General features: G+C 53.1%; 18 non-coding genes across 18 annotated transcripts; all 18 read right to left on the bottom strand.

The window, feature by feature from the left end:
• Positions 1-467: 467 nt before the first annotated feature.
• LOC135589319 (5S ribosomal RNA) lies at positions 468-586 on the bottom strand. Its single transcript, XR_010476727.1, has one exon. It is a non-coding gene; the product is annotated as a 5S ribosomal RNA (ribosomal RNA).
• A 544-nt stretch (positions 587-1,130) lies between these two features.
• Positions 1,131-1,249, bottom strand: LOC135592146 (5S ribosomal RNA). Its single transcript, XR_010478912.1, has one exon. It is a non-coding gene; the product is annotated as a 5S ribosomal RNA (ribosomal RNA).
• Positions 1,250-2,426: 1,177 nt separating this feature from the next.
• LOC135591691 (5S ribosomal RNA) lies at positions 2,427-2,545 on the bottom strand. Its single transcript, XR_010478589.1, has one exon. It is a non-coding gene; the product is annotated as a 5S ribosomal RNA (ribosomal RNA).
• Positions 2,546-3,089: 544 nt separating this feature from the next.
• Positions 3,090-3,208, bottom strand: LOC135589498 (5S ribosomal RNA). The gene has a single exon (XR_010476906.1). It is a non-coding gene; the product is annotated as a 5S ribosomal RNA (ribosomal RNA).
• Positions 3,209-4,385: 1,177 nt separating this feature from the next.
• LOC135591679 (5S ribosomal RNA) lies at positions 4,386-4,504 on the bottom strand. Its single transcript, XR_010478586.1, has one exon. It is a non-coding gene; the product is annotated as a 5S ribosomal RNA (ribosomal RNA).
• A 544-nt stretch (positions 4,505-5,048) lies between these two features.
• LOC135592145 (5S ribosomal RNA) lies at positions 5,049-5,167 on the bottom strand. The gene has a single exon (XR_010478911.1). It is a non-coding gene; the product is annotated as a 5S ribosomal RNA (ribosomal RNA).
• A 1,177-nt stretch (positions 5,168-6,344) lies between these two features.
• On the bottom strand, positions 6,345-6,463 carry LOC135591667 (5S ribosomal RNA). Its single transcript, XR_010478584.1, has one exon. It is a non-coding gene; the product is annotated as a 5S ribosomal RNA (ribosomal RNA).
• Positions 6,464-7,007: 544 nt separating this feature from the next.
• On the bottom strand, positions 7,008-7,126 carry LOC135589973 (5S ribosomal RNA). Its single transcript, XR_010477380.1, has one exon. It is a non-coding gene; the product is annotated as a 5S ribosomal RNA (ribosomal RNA).
• Positions 7,127-7,456: 330 nt separating this feature from the next.
• LOC135590709 (5S ribosomal RNA) lies at positions 7,457-7,575 on the bottom strand. The gene has a single exon (XR_010478116.1). It is a non-coding gene; the product is annotated as a 5S ribosomal RNA (ribosomal RNA).
• A 544-nt stretch (positions 7,576-8,119) lies between these two features.
• On the bottom strand, positions 8,120-8,238 carry LOC135589450 (5S ribosomal RNA). The gene has a single exon (XR_010476857.1). It is a non-coding gene; the product is annotated as a 5S ribosomal RNA (ribosomal RNA).
• Positions 8,239-8,782: 544 nt separating this feature from the next.
• LOC135592144 (5S ribosomal RNA) lies at positions 8,783-8,901 on the bottom strand. The gene has a single exon (XR_010478910.1). It is a non-coding gene; the product is annotated as a 5S ribosomal RNA (ribosomal RNA).
• Positions 8,902-10,078: 1,177 nt separating this feature from the next.
• On the bottom strand, positions 10,079-10,197 carry LOC135591655 (5S ribosomal RNA). Its single transcript, XR_010478582.1, has one exon. It is a non-coding gene; the product is annotated as a 5S ribosomal RNA (ribosomal RNA).
• A 544-nt stretch (positions 10,198-10,741) lies between these two features.
• Positions 10,742-10,860, bottom strand: LOC135592143 (5S ribosomal RNA). The gene has a single exon (XR_010478909.1). It is a non-coding gene; the product is annotated as a 5S ribosomal RNA (ribosomal RNA).
• Positions 10,861-12,037: 1,177 nt separating this feature from the next.
• LOC135592142 (5S ribosomal RNA) lies at positions 12,038-12,156 on the bottom strand. The gene has a single exon (XR_010478908.1). It is a non-coding gene; the product is annotated as a 5S ribosomal RNA (ribosomal RNA).
• Positions 12,157-13,333: 1,177 nt separating this feature from the next.
• Positions 13,334-13,452, bottom strand: LOC135589972 (5S ribosomal RNA). The gene has a single exon (XR_010477379.1). It is a non-coding gene; the product is annotated as a 5S ribosomal RNA (ribosomal RNA).
• Positions 13,453-14,628: 1,176 nt separating this feature from the next.
• Positions 14,629-14,747, bottom strand: LOC135590280 (5S ribosomal RNA). The gene has a single exon (XR_010477687.1). It is a non-coding gene; the product is annotated as a 5S ribosomal RNA (ribosomal RNA).
• Positions 14,748-15,291: 544 nt separating this feature from the next.
• Positions 15,292-15,410, bottom strand: LOC135591642 (5S ribosomal RNA). Its single transcript, XR_010478579.1, has one exon. It is a non-coding gene; the product is annotated as a 5S ribosomal RNA (ribosomal RNA).
• A 544-nt stretch (positions 15,411-15,954) lies between these two features.
• Positions 15,955-16,073, bottom strand: LOC135590191 (5S ribosomal RNA). The gene has a single exon (XR_010477598.1). It is a non-coding gene; the product is annotated as a 5S ribosomal RNA (ribosomal RNA).
• Between the last annotated feature and the right edge of the window lie 182 nt (positions 16,074-16,255).

Raw genomic sequence — 16,255 nt, 5'->3', positions numbered from 1 at the left:
ACGATCTCGGAATCGCCATTGTCGGATCCCTCCGATGCCCACGAGGCCGACCGCGTACCGGACACGGCAAGCGCCCGCCGAAACCATCGGGACTTTCTCGAACGAACTCGGAATCGCTATTGCGGCCCCATTCCGGAAAGCTCTCTCCGAGCCCCACGAGACTGACTGCGTAGCGGTCACGGCAAATTCCGAGGCCCAAAACCATCGCCTCGGAGGTCGACGGGAGAGGTTTTGGCCGCTCGGGGCGCAAAAAGGAGTAAAACACGAGGACTTCCCAGGGGGTCACCCATCTTAGAACCATGTCTGGTCATTGTATGTTTTATGAAAAAATTTTTAGATGATGATTTCATTATTCTCCTGCTATATATATGTTAATGACATATTTATTGTTGGCCATAATGCTGGAAAAATTGAAAAGCTTAAAAGAGAGTTTTAAGTAAGTCTTTTGGCCGCTCGGGGCGCAAAAAGGAGTGCAACACGAGGACTTCCCAGGGGGTCACCCATCCTAGTACTACTCTCGCCCAAGCAGGCTTAACTTCGGAGTTCTGATGGGATCCGGTGCTTTAGTGCTGGTATGATCGCACTAGTTTTGTGTGCGTCGTCCCTCGCCTTTGTGCACGTCGCGGACGGCGCATCGACGACTGGAGCCCCGAAACCTCTCGAACGATCTCGGAATCGCCATTGTCGGATCCCTCCGATGCCCACGAGGCCGACCGCGTACCGGACACGGCAAGCGCGCGCCGAAACCATCGGGACTTTCTCGAACGAACTCGGAATCGCTATTGCGGCCCCATTCCGGAAAGCTCTCTCCGAGCCCCACGAGACTGACTGCGTAGCGGTCATGGCAAATTCCGAGGCCCAAAACCATCGCCTCGGAGGTCGACGGGAGAGGTTTTGGCCGCTCGGGGCACAAAAAGGAGTGCAACACGAGGACTTCCCAGGGGGTCACCCATCCTAGAACCATGTCTGGTCATTGTATGTTTTATGAAGAAATTTTTAGATGATGATTTCATTATTCTCCTGCTATATATATGTTAATGACATATTTATTGTTGGCCATAATGCTGGAAAAATTGAAAAGCTTAAAAGAGAGTTTTAAGTAAGTCTTTTGGCCGCTCGGGGCGCAAAAAGGAGTGCAACACAAGGACTTCCCAGGGGGTCACCCATCCTAGTACTACTCTCGCCCAAGCAGGCTTAACTTCGGAGTTCTGATGGGATCCGGTGCTTTAGTGCTGGTATGATCGCACTCGTTTTGTGTGCGTCGTCCCTCGCCTTTGTTCACGTCGCGGACGACGCATCGACGACCGGAGCCCCGAAACCTCTCGAACGATCTCGGAATCGCCATTGTCGGATCCCTCCGATGCCCACGAGGCCGACCGCGTACCGGACACGGCAAGCGCCCGCCGAAACCATCGGGACTTTCTCGAACGAACTCGGAATCGCTATTGCGGCCCCATTCCGGAAAGCTCTCTCCGAGCCCCACGAGACTGACAGCGTAGCGGTCACGGCAAATTCCGAGGCCCAAAACCATCGCCTCGGAGGTCGACGGGAGAGGTTTTGGCTGCTCGGGGCGCAAAAAGGAGTGCAACACGAGGACTTCCCAGGGGGTCACCCATCCTAGAACCATGTCTGGTCATTGTATGTTTTATGAAGAAATTTTTAGATGATGATTTCATTATTCTCCTGCTATATATATGTTAATGACATATTTATTGTTGGCCATAATGCTGGAAAAATTGAAAAGCTTAAAAGATAGTTTTAAGTAAGTCTTTTGGCCGCTCGGGGCGCAAAAAGGAGTGCAACACGGGGACTTCCCATGGGTGACCCAAGCACGCTTAACTTCGGAGTTCTGATGTGATTCGGTGCTGGTATGATCGCACTCGTTTTGTGTGCGTCGTCCCTCGCCTTTGTGCACGTCGCGGACGGCGCATCGACGACCGGAGCCCCGAAACCTCTCGAACGATCTCGGAATGGCCATTGTCGGATCCCTCCGATGCCCACGAGGCCGACCGCGTACCGGACACGGCAAGCGCGCGCCGAAACCATCGGGACTTTCTCGAATGAACTCGGAATCGCTATTGCGGCTCCATTCCGGAAAGCTCTCTCCGAGCCCTACGAGACTGACTGCTTAGCGGTCACGGCAAATTCCGAGGCCCAAAACCATCGCCTCGGAGGTCGACGGGAGAGGTTTTGGCCGCTCGGGGCGCAAAAAGGAGTAAAACACGAGGACTTCCCAGGGGGTCACCCATCTTAGAACCATGTCTGGTCATTGTATGTTTTATGAAAAAATTTTTAGATGATGATTTCATTATTCTCCTGCTATATATATGTTAATGACATATTTATTGTTGGCCATAATGCTGGAAAAATTGAAAAGCTTAAAAGAGAGTTTTAAGTAAGTCTTTTGGCCGCTCGGGGCGCAAAAAGGAGTGCAACACGAGGACTTCCCAGGGGGTCACCCATCCTAGTACTACTCTCGCCCAAGCAGGCTTAACTTCGGAGTTCTGATGGGATCCGGTGCTTTAGTGCTGGTATGATCGCACTCGTTTTGTGTGCGTCGTCCCTCGCCTTTGTGCACGTCGCGGACGGCGCATCGACGACCGGAGCCCCGAAACCTCTCGAACGATCTCGGAATCGCCATTGTCGGATCCCTCCGATGCCCACGAGGCCGACCGCGTACCGGACACGGCAAGCGCGCGCCGAAACCATCGGGACTTTCTCGAACGAACTCGGAATCGCTATTGCGGCCCCATTCCGGAAAGCTCTCTCCGAGCCCCACGAGACTGACTGCGTAGCGGTCATGGCAAATTCCGAGGCCCAAAACCATCGCCTCGGAGGTCGACGGGAGAGGTTTTGGCCGCTCGGGGCACAAAAAGGAGTGCAACACGAGGACTTCCCAGGGGGTCACCCATCCTAGAACCATGTCTGGTCATTGTATGTTTTATGAAGAAATTTTTAGATGATGATTTCATTATTCTCCTGCTATATATATGTTAATGACATATTTATTGTTGGCCATAATGCTGGAAAAATTGAAAAGCTTAAAAGAGAGTTTTAAGTAAGTCTTTTGGCCGCTCGGGGCGCAAAAAGGAGTGCAACACAAGGACTTCCCAGGGGGTCACCCATCCTAGTACTACTCTCGCCCAAGCAGGCTTAACTTCGGAGTTCTGATGGGATCCGGAGCTTTAGTGCTGGTATGATCGCACTCGTTTTGTGTGCGTCGTCCCTCGCCTTTGTTCACGTCGCGGACGGCGCATCGACGACCGGAGCCCCGAAACCTCTCGAACGATCTCGGAATCGCCATTGTCGGATCCCTCCGATGCCCACGAGGCCGACCGCGTACCGGACACGGCAAGCGCGCGCCGAAACCATCGGGACTTTCTCGAACGAACTCGGAATCGCTATTGCGGCCCCATTCCGGAAAGCTCTCTCCGAGCCCCACGAGACTGACAGCGTAGCGGTCACGGCAAATTCCGAGGCCCAAAACCATCGCCTCGGAGGTCGACGGGAGAGGTTTTGGCTGCTCGGGGCGCAAAAAGGAGTGCAACACGAGGACTTCCCTGGGGGTCACCCATCCTAGAACCATGTCTGGTCATTGTATGTTTTATGAAGAAATTTTTAGATGATGATTTCATTATTCTCCTGCTATATATATGTTAATGACATATTTATTGTTGGCCATAATGCTGGAAAAATTGAAAAGCTTAAAAGATAGTTTTGAGTAAGTCTTTTGGCCGCTCGGGGCGCAAAAAGGAGTGCAACACGAGGACTTCCCACGGGTGACCCAAGCACGCTTAACTTCGGAGTTCTGATGTGATCCGGTGCTGGTATGATCGCACTCGTTTTGTGTGCATCGTCCCTCGCCTTTGTGCACGTCGCGGACGGCGCATTGACGACCGGAGCCCCGAAACCTCTCGAACGATCTCGGAATCGCCATTGTCGGATCCCTCCGATGCCCACGAGGCCGACCGCGTACCGGACACGGCAAGCGCGCGCCGAAACCATCGGGACTTTCTCGAATGAACTCGGAATCGCTATTGCGGCTCCATTCCGGAAAGCTCTCTCCGAGCCCTACGAGATTGACTGCTTAGCGGTCACGGCAAATTCCGAGGCCCAAAACCATCGCCTCGGAGGTCGACGGGAGAGGTTTTGGCCGCTCGGGGCGCAAAAAGGAGTAAAACACGAGGACTTCCCAGGGGGTCACCCATCTTAGAACCATGTCTGGTCATTGTATGTTTTATGAAGAAATTTTTAGATGATGATTTCATTATTCTCCTGCTATATATATGTTAATGACATATTTATTGTTGGCCATAATGCTGGAAAAATTGAAAAGCTTAAAAGAGAGTTTTAAGTAAGTCTTTTGGCCGCTCGGGGCGCAAAAAGGAGTGCAACACGAGGACTTCCCAGGGGGTCACCCATCCTAGTACTACTCTCGCCCAAGCAGGCTTAACTTCGGAGTTCTGATGGGATCCGGTGCTTTAGTGCTGGTATGATCGCACTCGTTTTGTGTGCGTCGTCCCTCGCCTTTGTGCACGTCGCGGACGGTGCATCGACGACCGGAGCCCCGAAACCTCTCGAACGATCTCGGAATCGCCATTGTCGGATCCCTCCGATGCCCACGAGGCCGACCGCGTACCGGACACGGCAAGCGCGCGCCGAAACCATCGGGACTTTCTCGAACGAACTCGGAATCGCTATTGCGGCCCCATTCCGGAAAGCTCTCTCCGAGCCCCACGAGACTGACTGCGTAGCGGTCATGGCAAATTCCGAGGCCCAAAACCATCGCCTCGGAGGTCGACGGGAGAGGTTTTGGCCGCTCGGGGCACAAAAAGGAGTGCAACACGAGGACTTCCCAGGGGGTCACCCATCCTAGAACCATGTCTGGTCATTGTATGTTTTATGAAGAAATTTTTAGATGATGATTTCATTATTCTCCTGCTATATATATGTTAATGACATATTTATTGTTGGCCATAATGCTGGAAAAATTGAAATGCTTAAAAGAGAGTTTTAAGTAAGTCTTTTGGCCGCTCGGGGCGCAAAAAGGAGTGCAACACAAGGACTTCCCAGGGGGTCACCCATCCTAGTACTACTCTCGCCCAAGCAGGCTTAACTTCGGAGTTCTGATGGGATCCGGTGCTTTAGTGCTGGTATGATCGCACTCGTTTTGTGTGCGTCGTCCCTCGCCTTTGTTCACGTCGCGGACGGCGCATCGACGACCGGAGCCCCGAAACCTCTCGAACGATCTCGGAATCGCCATTGTCGGATCCCTCCGATGCCCACGAGGCCGACCGCGTACCGGACACGGCAAGCGCGCGCCGAAACCATCGGGACTTTCTCGAACGAACTCGGAATCGCTATTGCGGCCCCATTCCGGAAAGCTCTCTCCGAGCCCCACGAGACTGACAGCGTAGCGGTCACGGCAAATTCCGAGGCCCAAAACCATCGCCTCGGAGGTCGACGGGAGAGGTTTTGACTGCTCGGGGCGCAAAAAGGAGTGCAACACGAGGACTTCCCTGGGGGTCACCCATCCTAGAACCATGTCTGGTCATTGTATGTTTTATGAAGAAATTTTTAGATGATGATTTCATTATTCTCCTGCTATATATATGTTAATGACATATTTATTGTTGGCCATAATGCTGGAAAAATTGAAAAGCTTAAAAGATAGTTTTGAGTAAGTCTTTTGGCCGCTCGGGGCGCAAAAAGGAGTGCAACACGAGGACTTCCCACGGGTGACCCAAGCACGCTTAACTTCGGAGTTCTGATGTGATCCGGTGCTGGTATGATCGCACTCGTTTTGTGTGCATCGTCCCTCGCCTTTGAGCACGTCGCGGACGGCGCATCGACGACCGGAGCCCCGAAACCTCTCGAACGATCTCGGAATCGCCATTGTCGGATCCCTCCGATGCCCACGAGGCCGACCGCGTACCGGACACGGCAAGCGCGCGCCGAAACCATCGGGACTTTCTCGAATGAACTCGGAATCGCTATTGCGGCTCCATTCCGGAAAGCTCTCTCCGAGCCCTACGAGACTGACTGCTTAGCGGTCACGGCAAATTCCGAGGCCCAAAACCATCGCCTCGGAGGTCGACGGGAGAGGTTTTGGCCGCTCGGGGCGCAAAAAGGAGTAAAACACGAGGACTTCCCAGGGGGTCACCCATCTTAGAACCATGTCTGGTCATTGTATGTTTTATGAAGAAATTTTTAGATGATGATTTCATTATTCTCCTGCTATATATATGTTAATGACATATTTATTGTTGGCCATAATGCTGGAAAAATTGAAAAGCTTAAAAGAGAGTTTTAAGTAAGTCTTTTGGCCGCTCGGGGCGCAAAAAGGAGTGCAACACGAGGACTTCCCAGGGGGTCACCCATCCTAGTACTACTCTCGCCCAAGCAGGCTTAACTTCGGAGTTCTGATGGGATCCGGTGCTTTAGTGCTGGTATGATCGCACTCGTTTTGTGTGCGTCGTCCCTCGCCTTTGTGCACGTCGCGGACGGCGCATCGACGACCGGAGCCCCGAAACCTCTCGAACGATCTCGGAATCGCCATTGTCGGATCCCTCCGATGCCCACGAGGCCGACCGCGTACCGGACACGGCAAGCGCGCGCCGAAACCATCGGGACTTTCTCGAACGAACTCGGAATCGCTATTGCGGCCCCATTCCGGAAAGCACTCTCCGAGCCCCACGAGACTGACTGCGTAGCGGTCACGGCAAATTCCGAGGCCCAAAACCATCGCCTCGGAGGTCGACGGGAGAGGTTTTGGCCGCTCGAGGCGCAAAAAGGAGTGCAACACGAGGACTTCCCAGGGGGTCACCCATCCTAGAACCATGTCTGGTCATTGTATGTTTTATGAAGAAATTTTTAGATGATGATTTCATTATTCTCATGCTATATATATGTTCATGACATATTTATTGTTGGCCATAATGCTGGAAAAATTGAAAAGCTTAAAAGAGAGTTTTAAGTAAGTCTTTTGGCCGCTCGGGGCGCAAAAAGGAGTGCAACACGAGGACTTCCCAGGGGGTCACCCATCCTAGTACTACTCTAGCCCAAGCAGGCTTAACTTCGGAGTTCTGATGGGATCCGGTGCTTTAGTGCTGGTATGAGCGCACTCGTTTTGTGTGCGTCGTCCCTCGCCTTTGTGCACGTCGCGGACGGCGCATCGACGACCGGAGCCCCGAAACCTCTCGAACGATCTCGGAATCGCCATTGTCGGATCCCTCCGATGCCCACGAGGCCGACCGTGTACCGGACACGGCAAGCGCGCGCCGAAACCATCGGGACTTTCTCGAACGAACTCGGAATCGCTATTGCGGCCCCATTCCGGAAAGCTCTCTCCGAGCCCCACGAGACTGACTACGTAGCGGTCACGGCAAATTCCGAGGCCCAAAACCATCGCCTCGGAGGTTGACGGGAGAGGTTTTGGCCGCTCGGGGCGCAAAAAGGAGTGCAACACGAGGACTTCCCAGGGGGTCACCAATCCTTGTACTACTCTCGCCCAAGCACGATTAACTTCGGAGTTCTGATGGGATCCGGGGCTTTAGTGCTGGTATGATCGCACTTGTTTTGTGTGCGTCGTCCCTCGCCTTTGTGCACGTCGCGGACGGCGCATCGACGACCGGAGCCCCGAAACCTCTCGAACGATCTCGGAATCGCCATTGTCGGATCCCTCCGATGCCCACGAGGCCGACCGCGTACCGGACACGGCAAGCGCCCGCCGAAACCATCGGGACTTTCTCGAACGAACTCGGAATCGCTATTGCGGCCCCATTCCGGAAAGCTCTCTCCGAGCCCCACGAGACTGACTGCGTAGCGGTCACGGCAAATTCTGAGGCCCAAAACCATCGCCTCGGAGGTCGACGGGAGAGGTTTTGGCCGCTCGGGGCGCAAAAAGGAGTAAAACACGAGGACTTCCCAGGGGGTCACCCATCTTAGAACCATGTCTGGTCATTGTATGTTTTATGAAAAAATTTTTAGATGATGATTTCATTATTCTCCTGCTATATATATGTTAATGACATATTTATTGTTGGCCATAATGCTGGAAAAATTGAAAAGCTTAAAAGAGAGTTTTAAGTAAGTCTTTTGGCCGCTCGGGGCGCAAAAAGGAGTGCAACACGAGGACTTCCCAGGGGGTCACCCATCCTAGTACTACTCTCGCCCAAGCAGGCTTAACTTCGGAGTTCTGATGGGATCCGATGCTTTAGTGCTGGTATGATCGCACTCGTTTTGTGTGCGTCGTCCCTCGCCTTTGTGCACGTCGCGGACGGCGCATCGACGACCGGAGCCCCGAAACCTCTCGAACGATCTCGGAATCGCCATTGTCGGATCCCTCCGATGCCCACGAGGCCGACCGCGTACCGGACACGGCAAGCGCGCGCCGAAACCATCGGGACTTTCTCGAACGAACTCGGAATCGCTATTGCGGCCCCATTCCGGAAAGCTCTCTCCGAGCCCCACGAGACTGACTGCGTAGCGGTCATGGCAAATTCCGAGGCCCAAAACCATCGCCTCGGAGGTCGACGGGAGAGGTTTTGGCTGCTCGGGGCACAAAAAGGAGTGCAACACGAGGACTTCCCAGGGGGTCACCCATCCTAGAACCATGTCTGGTCATTGTATGTTTTATGAAGAAATTTTTAGATGATGATTTCATTATTCTCCTGCTATATATATGTTAATGACATATTTATTGTTGGCCATAATGCTGGAAAAATTGAAAAGCTTAAAAGAGAGTTTTAAGTAAGTCTTTTGGCCGCTCGGGGCGCAAAAAGGAGTGCAACACAAGGACTTCCCAGGGGGTCACCCATCCTAGTACTACTCTCGCCCAAGCAGGCTTAACTTCGGAGTTCTGATGGGATCCGGTGCTTTAGTGCTGGTATGATCGCACTCGTTTTGTGTGCGTCATCCCTCGCCTTTGTTCACGTCGCGGACGGCGCATCGACGACCGGAGCCCCGAAACCTCTCGAACGATCTCGGAATCGCCATTGTCGGATCCCTCCGATGCCCACGAGGCCGACCGCGTACCGGACACGGCAAGCGCCCGCCGAAACCATCGGGACTTTCTCGAACGAACTCGGAATCGCTATTGCGGCCCCATTCCGGAAAGCTCTCTCCGAGCCCCACGAGACTGACAGCGTAGCGGTCACGGCAAATTCCGAGGCCCAAAACCATCGCCTCGGAGGTCGACGGGAGAGGTTTTGGCTGCTCGGGGCGCAAAAAGGAGTGCAACACGAGGACTTCCCAGGGGGTCACCCATCCTAGAACCATGTCTGGTCATTGTATGTTTTATGAAGAAATTTTTAGATGATGATTTCATTATTCTCCTGCTATATATATGTTAATGACATATTTATTGTTGGCCATAATGCTGGAAAAATTGAAAAGCTTAAAAGATAGTTTTAAGTAAGTCTTTTGGCCGCTCGGGGCGCAAAAAGGAGTGCAACACGGGGACTTCCCATGGGTGACCCAAGCACGCTTAACTTCGGAGTTCTGATGTGATCCGGTGCTGGTATGATCGCACTCGTTTTGTGTGCGTCGTCCCTCGCCTTTGTGCACGTCGCGGACGGCGCATCGACGACCGGAGCCCCGAAACCTCTCGAACGATCTCGGAATGGCCATTGTCGGATCCCTCCGATGCCCACGAGGCCGACCGCGTACCGGACACGGCAAGCGCGCGCCGAAACCATCGGGACTTTCTCGAATGAACTCGGAATCGCTATTGCGGCTCCATTCCGGAAAGCTCTCTCCGAGCCCTACGAGACTGACTGCTTAGCGGTCACGGCAAATTCCGAGGCCCAAAACCATCGCCTCGGAGGTCGACGGGAGAGGTTTTGGCCGCTCGGGGCGCAAAAAGGAGTAAAACACGAGGACTTCCCAGGGGGTCACCCATCTTAGAACCATGTCTGGTCATTGTATGTTTTATGAAAAAATTTTTAGATGATGATTTCATTATTCTCCTGCTATATATATGTTAATGACATATTTATTGTTGGCCATAATGCTGGAAAAATTGAAAAGCTTAAAAGAGAGTTTTAAGTAAGTCTTTTGGCCGCTCGGGGCGCAAAAAGGAGTGCAACACGAGGACTTCCCAGGGGGTCACCCATCCTAGTACTACTCTCGCCCAAGCAGGCTTAACTTCGGAGTTCTGATGGGATCCGGTGCTTTAGTGCTGGTATGATCGCACTCGTTTTGTGTGCGTCGTCCCTCGCCTTTGTGCACGTCGCGGACGGCGCATCGACGACCGGAGCCCCGAAACCTCTCGAACGATCTCGGAATCGCCATTGTCGGATCCCTCCGATGCCCACGAGGCCGACCGCGTACCGGACACGGCAAGCGCGCGCCGAAACCATCGGGACTTTCTCGAACGAACTCGGAATCGCTATTGCGGCCCCATTCCGGAAAGCTCTCTCCGAGCCCCACGAGACTGACTGCGTAGCGGTCATGGCAAATTCCGAGGCCCAAAACCATCGCCTCGGAGGTCGACGGGAGAGGTTTTGGCCGCTCGGGGCACAAAAAGGAGTGCAACACGAGGACTTCCCAGGGGGTCACCCATCCTAGAACCATGTCTGGTCATTGTATGTTTTATGAAGAAATTTTTAGATGATGATTTCATTATTCTCCTGCTATATATATGTTAATGACATATTTATTGTTGGCCATAATGCTGGAAAAATTGAAAAGCTTAAAAGAGAGTTTTAAGTAAGTCTTTTGGCCGCTCGGGGCGCAAAAAGGAGTGCAACACAAGGACTTCCCAGGGGGTCACCCATCCTAGTACTACTCTCGCCCAAGCAGGCTTAACTTCGGAGTTCTGATGGGATCCGGTGCTTTAGTGCTGGTATGATCGCACTCGTTTTGTGTGCGTCGTCCCTCGCCTTTGTTCACGTCGCGGACGGCGCATCGACGACCGGAGCCCCGAAACCTCTCGAACGATCTCGGAATCGCCATTGTCGGATCCCTCCGATGCCCACGAGGCCGACCGCGTACCGGACACGGCAAGCGCGCGCCGAAACCATCGGGACTTTCTCGAACGAACACGGAATCTTTATTGCGGCCCCATTCCGGAAAGCTCTCTCCGAGCCCCACGAGACTGACAGCGTAGCGGTCACGGCAAATTCCGAGGCCCAAAACCATCGCCTCGGAGGTCGACGGGAGAGGTTTTGGCTGCTCGGGGCGCAAAAAGGAGTGCAACACGAGGACTTCCCTGGGGGTCACCCATCCTAGAACCATGTCTGGTCATTGTATGTTTTATGAAGAAATTTTTAGATGATGATTTCATTATTCTCCTGCTATATATATGTTAATGACATATTTATTGTTGGCCATAATGCTGGAAAAATTGAAAAGCTTAAAAGATAGTTTTGAGTAAGTCTTTTGGCCGCTCGGGGCGCAAAAAGGAGTGCAACACGAGGACTTCCCACGGGTGACCCAAGCACGCTTAACTTCGGAGTTCTGATGTGATCCGGTGCTGGTATGATCGCACTCGTTTTGTGTGCATCGTCCCTCGCCTTTGTGCACGTCGCGGACGGCGCATCGACGACCGGAGCCCCGAAACCTCTCGAACGATCTCGGAATCGCCATTGTCGGATCCCTCCGATGCCCACGAGGCCGACCGCGTACCGGACACGGCAAGCGCGCGCCGAAACCATCGGGACTTTCTCGAACGAACTCGGAATCGCTATTGCGGCCCCATTCCGGAAAGCTCTCTCCGAGCCCCACGAGACTGACTGCGTAGCGGTCACGGCAAATTTCGAGGCCCAAAACCATCGCCTCGGAGGTCGACGGGAGAGGTTTTGGCCGCTCGGGGCACAAAAAGGAGTGCAACACGAGGACTTCCCAGGGGGTCACCCATCCTAGAACCATGTCTGGTCATTGTATGTTTTATGAAGAAATTTTTAGATGATGATTTCATTATTCTCCTGCTATATATATGTTAATGACATATTTATTGTTGGCCATAATGCTGGAAAAATTGAAAAGCTTAAAAGAGAGTTTTAAGTAAGTCTTTTGGCCGCTCGGGGCGCATAAAGGAGTGCAACACAAGGACTTCCCAGGGGGTCACCCATCCTAGTACTACTCTCGCCCAAGCAGGCTTAACTTCGGAGTTCTGATGGGATCCGGTGCTTTAGTGCTGGTATGATCGCACTCATTTTGTATGCGTCGTCCCTCGCCTTTGTGCACGTCGCGGACGGCGCATCGACGACCGGAGCCCCGAAAACTCTCGAACGATCTCGGAATCGCCATTGTCGGATCCCTCCGATGCCCACGAGGCCGACCGCGTACCGGACACGGCAAGCGCGCGCCGAAACCATCGGGACTTTCTCGAACGAACTCGGAATCGCTATTGCGGCCCCATTCCGGAAAGCTCTCTCCGAGCCCCACGAGACTGACTGCGTAGCGGTCACGGCAAATTCCGAGGCCCAAAACCATCGCCTCGGAGGTCGACGGGAGAGGTTTTGGCTGCTCGGGGCGCAAAAAGGAGTGCAACACGAGGACTTCCCTGGGGGTCACCCATCCTAGAACCATGTCTGGTCATTGTATGTTTTATGAAGAAATTTTTAGATGATGATTTCATTATTCTCCGGCTATATATATGTTAATGACATATTTATTGTTGGCCATAAGGCTGGAAAAATTGAAAAGCTTAAAAGATAGTTTTAAGTAAGTCTTTTGGCCGCTCGGGGCGCAAAAAGGAGTGCAACACGAGGACTTCCCACGGGTGACCCAAGCACGCTTAACTTCGGAGTTCTGATGTGATCCGGTGCTGGTATGATCGCACTCGTTTTGTGTGCATCGTCCCTCGCCTTTGTGCACGTCGCGGACGGCGCATCGACGACCGGAGCCCCGAAACCTCTTGAACGATCTCGGAATCGCCATTGTCGGATCCCTCCGATGCCCACGAGGCCGACCGCGTACCGGACACGGCAAGCGCGCGCCGAAACCATCGGGACTTTCTCGAACGAACTCGGAATCGCTATTGCGGCCCCATTCCGGAAAGCTCTCTCCGAGCCCCACGAGACTGACTGCGTAGCGGTCACGGCAAATTCCGAGGCCCAAAACCATCGCCTCGGAGGTCGACGGGAGAGGTTTTGGCCGCTCGAGGCGCAAAAAGGAGTGCAACACGAGGACTTCCCAAGGGGTCACCCATCCTAGAACCATGTCTGGTCATTGTATGTTTTATGAAGAAATTTTTAGATGATGATTTCATTATTCTCATGCTATATATATGTTCATGACATATTTATTGTTGGCCATAATTCTGGAAAAATTGAAAAGCTTAAAAGAGAGTTTTAAGTAAGTCTTTTGGCCGCTCGGGGTGCAAAAAGGAGTGCAACACGAGGACTTCCCAGGGGGTCACCCATCCTAGTACTACTCTAGCCCAAGCAGGCTTAACTTCGGAGTTCTGATGGGATCCGGTGCTTTAGTGCTGGTATGAGCGCACTCGTTTTGTGTGCGTCGTCCCTCGCCTTTGTGCACGTCGCGGACGGCGCATCGACGACCGGAGCCCCGAAACCTCTCGAACGATCTCGGAATCGCCATTGTCGGATCCCTCCGATGCCCTCGAGGCCGACCGCGTACCGGACACGGCAAGCGCGCGCCGAAACCATCGGGACTTTCTCGAACGAACTCGGAATCGCTATTGCGGCCCCATTCCGGAAAGCTCTCTCCGAGCCCCACGAGACTGACTGTGTAGCGGTCACGGCAAATTCCGAGGCCCAAAACCATCGCCTCGGAGGTCGACGGGAGAGGTTTTGGCTGCTCGGGGCGCAAAAAGGAGTGCAACACGAGGACTTCCCTGGGGTTCACCCATCCTAGAACCATGTCTGGTCATTGTATGTTTTATGAAGAAATTTTTAGATGATGATTTCATTATTCTCCTGCTATATATATGTTAATGACATATTTATTGTTGGCCATAAGGCTGGAAAAATTGAAAAGCTTAAAAGATAGTTTTAAGTAAGTCTTTTGGCCGCTCGGGGCGCAAAAAGGAGTGCAACACGAGGACTTCCCACGGGTGACCCAAGCACGCTTAACTTCGGAGTTCTGATGTGATCCGGTGCTGGTATGATCGCACTCGTTTTGTGTGCATTGTCCCTCGCCTTTGTGCACGTCGCGGACGGCGCATCGACGACCGGAGCCCCGAAACCTCTTGAACGATCTCGGAATCGCCATTGTCGGATCCCTCCGATGCCCACGAGGCCGACCGCGTACCGGACACGGCAAGCGCGCACCGAAACCATCGGGACTTTCTCGAACGAACTCGGAATCGCTATTGCGGCCCCATTTCGGAAAGCTCTCTCCGAGCCCCACGAGACTGACTGCGTAGCGGTCACGGCAAATTCCGAGGCCCAAAACCATCGCCTCGGAGGTCGACGGGAGAGGTTTTGGCCGCTCGAGGCGCAAAAAGGAGTGCAACACGAGGACTTCCCAGGGGGTCACCCATCCTAGAACCATGTCTGGTCATTGTATGTTTTATGAAGAAATTTTTAGATGATGATTTCATTATTCTCATGCTATATATATGTTCATGACATATTTATTGTTGGCCATAATTCTGGAAAAATTGAAAAGCTTAAAAGAGAGTTTTAAGTAAGTCTTTTGGCCCTCGGGGCGCAAAAAGGAGTGCAACACGAGGACTTCCCAGGGGGTCACCCATCCTAGTACTACTCTAGCCCAAGCAGGCTTAACTTCGGAGTTCTGATGGGATCCGGTGCTTTAGTGCTGGTATGAGCGCACTTGTTTTGTGTGCGTCGTCCCTCGCCTTTGTGCACGTCGCGGACGGCGCATCGACGACCGGAGCCCCGAAACCTCTCGAACGATCTCGGAATCGCCATTGTCGGATCCCTCCGATGCCCACGAGGCCGACCGCGTACCGGACACGGCAAGCGCGCGCCGAAACCATCGGGACTTTCTCGAACGAACTCGGAATCGCTATTGCGGCCCCATTCCGGAAAGCTCTCTCCGAGCCCCACGAGACTGACTACGTAGCGGTCACGGCAAATTCCGAGGCCCAAAACCATCGCCTCGGAGGTCGACGGGAGAGGTTTTGGCCGCTCGGGGCGCAAAAAGGAGTGCAACACGAGGACTTCCCAGGGGGTCACCCATCCTAGAACCATGTCTGGTCATTGTATGTTTTATGAAGAAATTTTTAGATGATGATTTCATTATTCTCCTGCTATATATATGTTAATGACATATTTATTGTTGGCCATAATGCTGGAAAAATTGAAAAGCTTAAAAGAGAGTTTTAAGTAAGTCTTTTGGCCGCTCGGGGCGCGAAAAGGAGTGCAACACGAGGACTTCCCAGGGGGTCACCCATCCTAGTACTACTCTCGCCCAAGCAGGCTTAACTTCGGAGTTCTGATGGGATCCGGTGCTTTAGTGCTGGTATGATCGCACTCGTTTTGTGTGCGTCGTCCCTCGCCTTTGTTCACATCGCGGACGGCGCATCGACGACCGGAGCCCCGAAACCTCTCGAACGATCTCGGAATCGCCATTGTCGGATCCCTCCGATGCCCACGAGGCCGACCACGTACCGGACACGGCAAGCGCGCGCCGAAACCATCGGGACTTTCTCGAACGAACTCGGAATCGCTATTGCGGCCCCATTCCGGAAAGCTCTCTCCGAGCCCCACGAGACTGACTGCGTAGCGGTCACGGCAAATTCCGAGGCCCAAAACCATCGCCTCGGAGGTCGACGGGAGAGGTTTTGGCCGTTCGGGGCGCAAAAAGGAGTGCAACACGAGGACTTCCCAGGGGGTCACCCATCCTAGAACCATGTCTGGTCATTGTATGTTTTATGAAGAAATTTTTAGATGATGATTTCATTATTCTCCTGCTATATATATGTTAATGACATATTTATTGTTGGCCATAATGCTGGAAAAATTGAAAAGCTTAAAAGAGAGTTTTAAGTAAGTCTTTTGGCCGCTCGGGGCGCAAAAAGGAGTGCAACACAAGGACTACCCAGGGGGTCACCCATCCTAGTACTACTCTCGCCCAAGCAGGCTTAACTTCAGAGTTCTGATGGGATCCGGTGCTTTAGTGCTGGTATGATCGCACTCATTTTGTATGCGTCGTCCCTCGCCTTTGTGCACGTCGCGGACGGCGCATCGACGACCGGAGCCCCGAAACCTCTCGAACGATCTCGGAATCGCCATTGTCGGATCCCTCCGATGCCCACGAGGCCGACCGCGTACCGGACACGGCAAGCGCGCGCCGAAACCATCGGGACTTTCTCGAACGA

The sequence above is a fragment of the Musa acuminata genome, chromosome BXJ1-8, assembly GCF_036884655.1.
Source record: "Musa acuminata AAA Group cultivar baxijiao chromosome BXJ1-8, Cavendish_Baxijiao_AAA, whole genome shotgun sequence".
Taxonomy (NCBI): domain Eukaryota; kingdom Viridiplantae; phylum Streptophyta; class Magnoliopsida; order Zingiberales; family Musaceae; genus Musa; species Musa acuminata.
The sequence above is the reverse complement of the archived record's forward strand: the minus strand, read 5'-3'. Positions and strand labels throughout refer to the sequence as shown.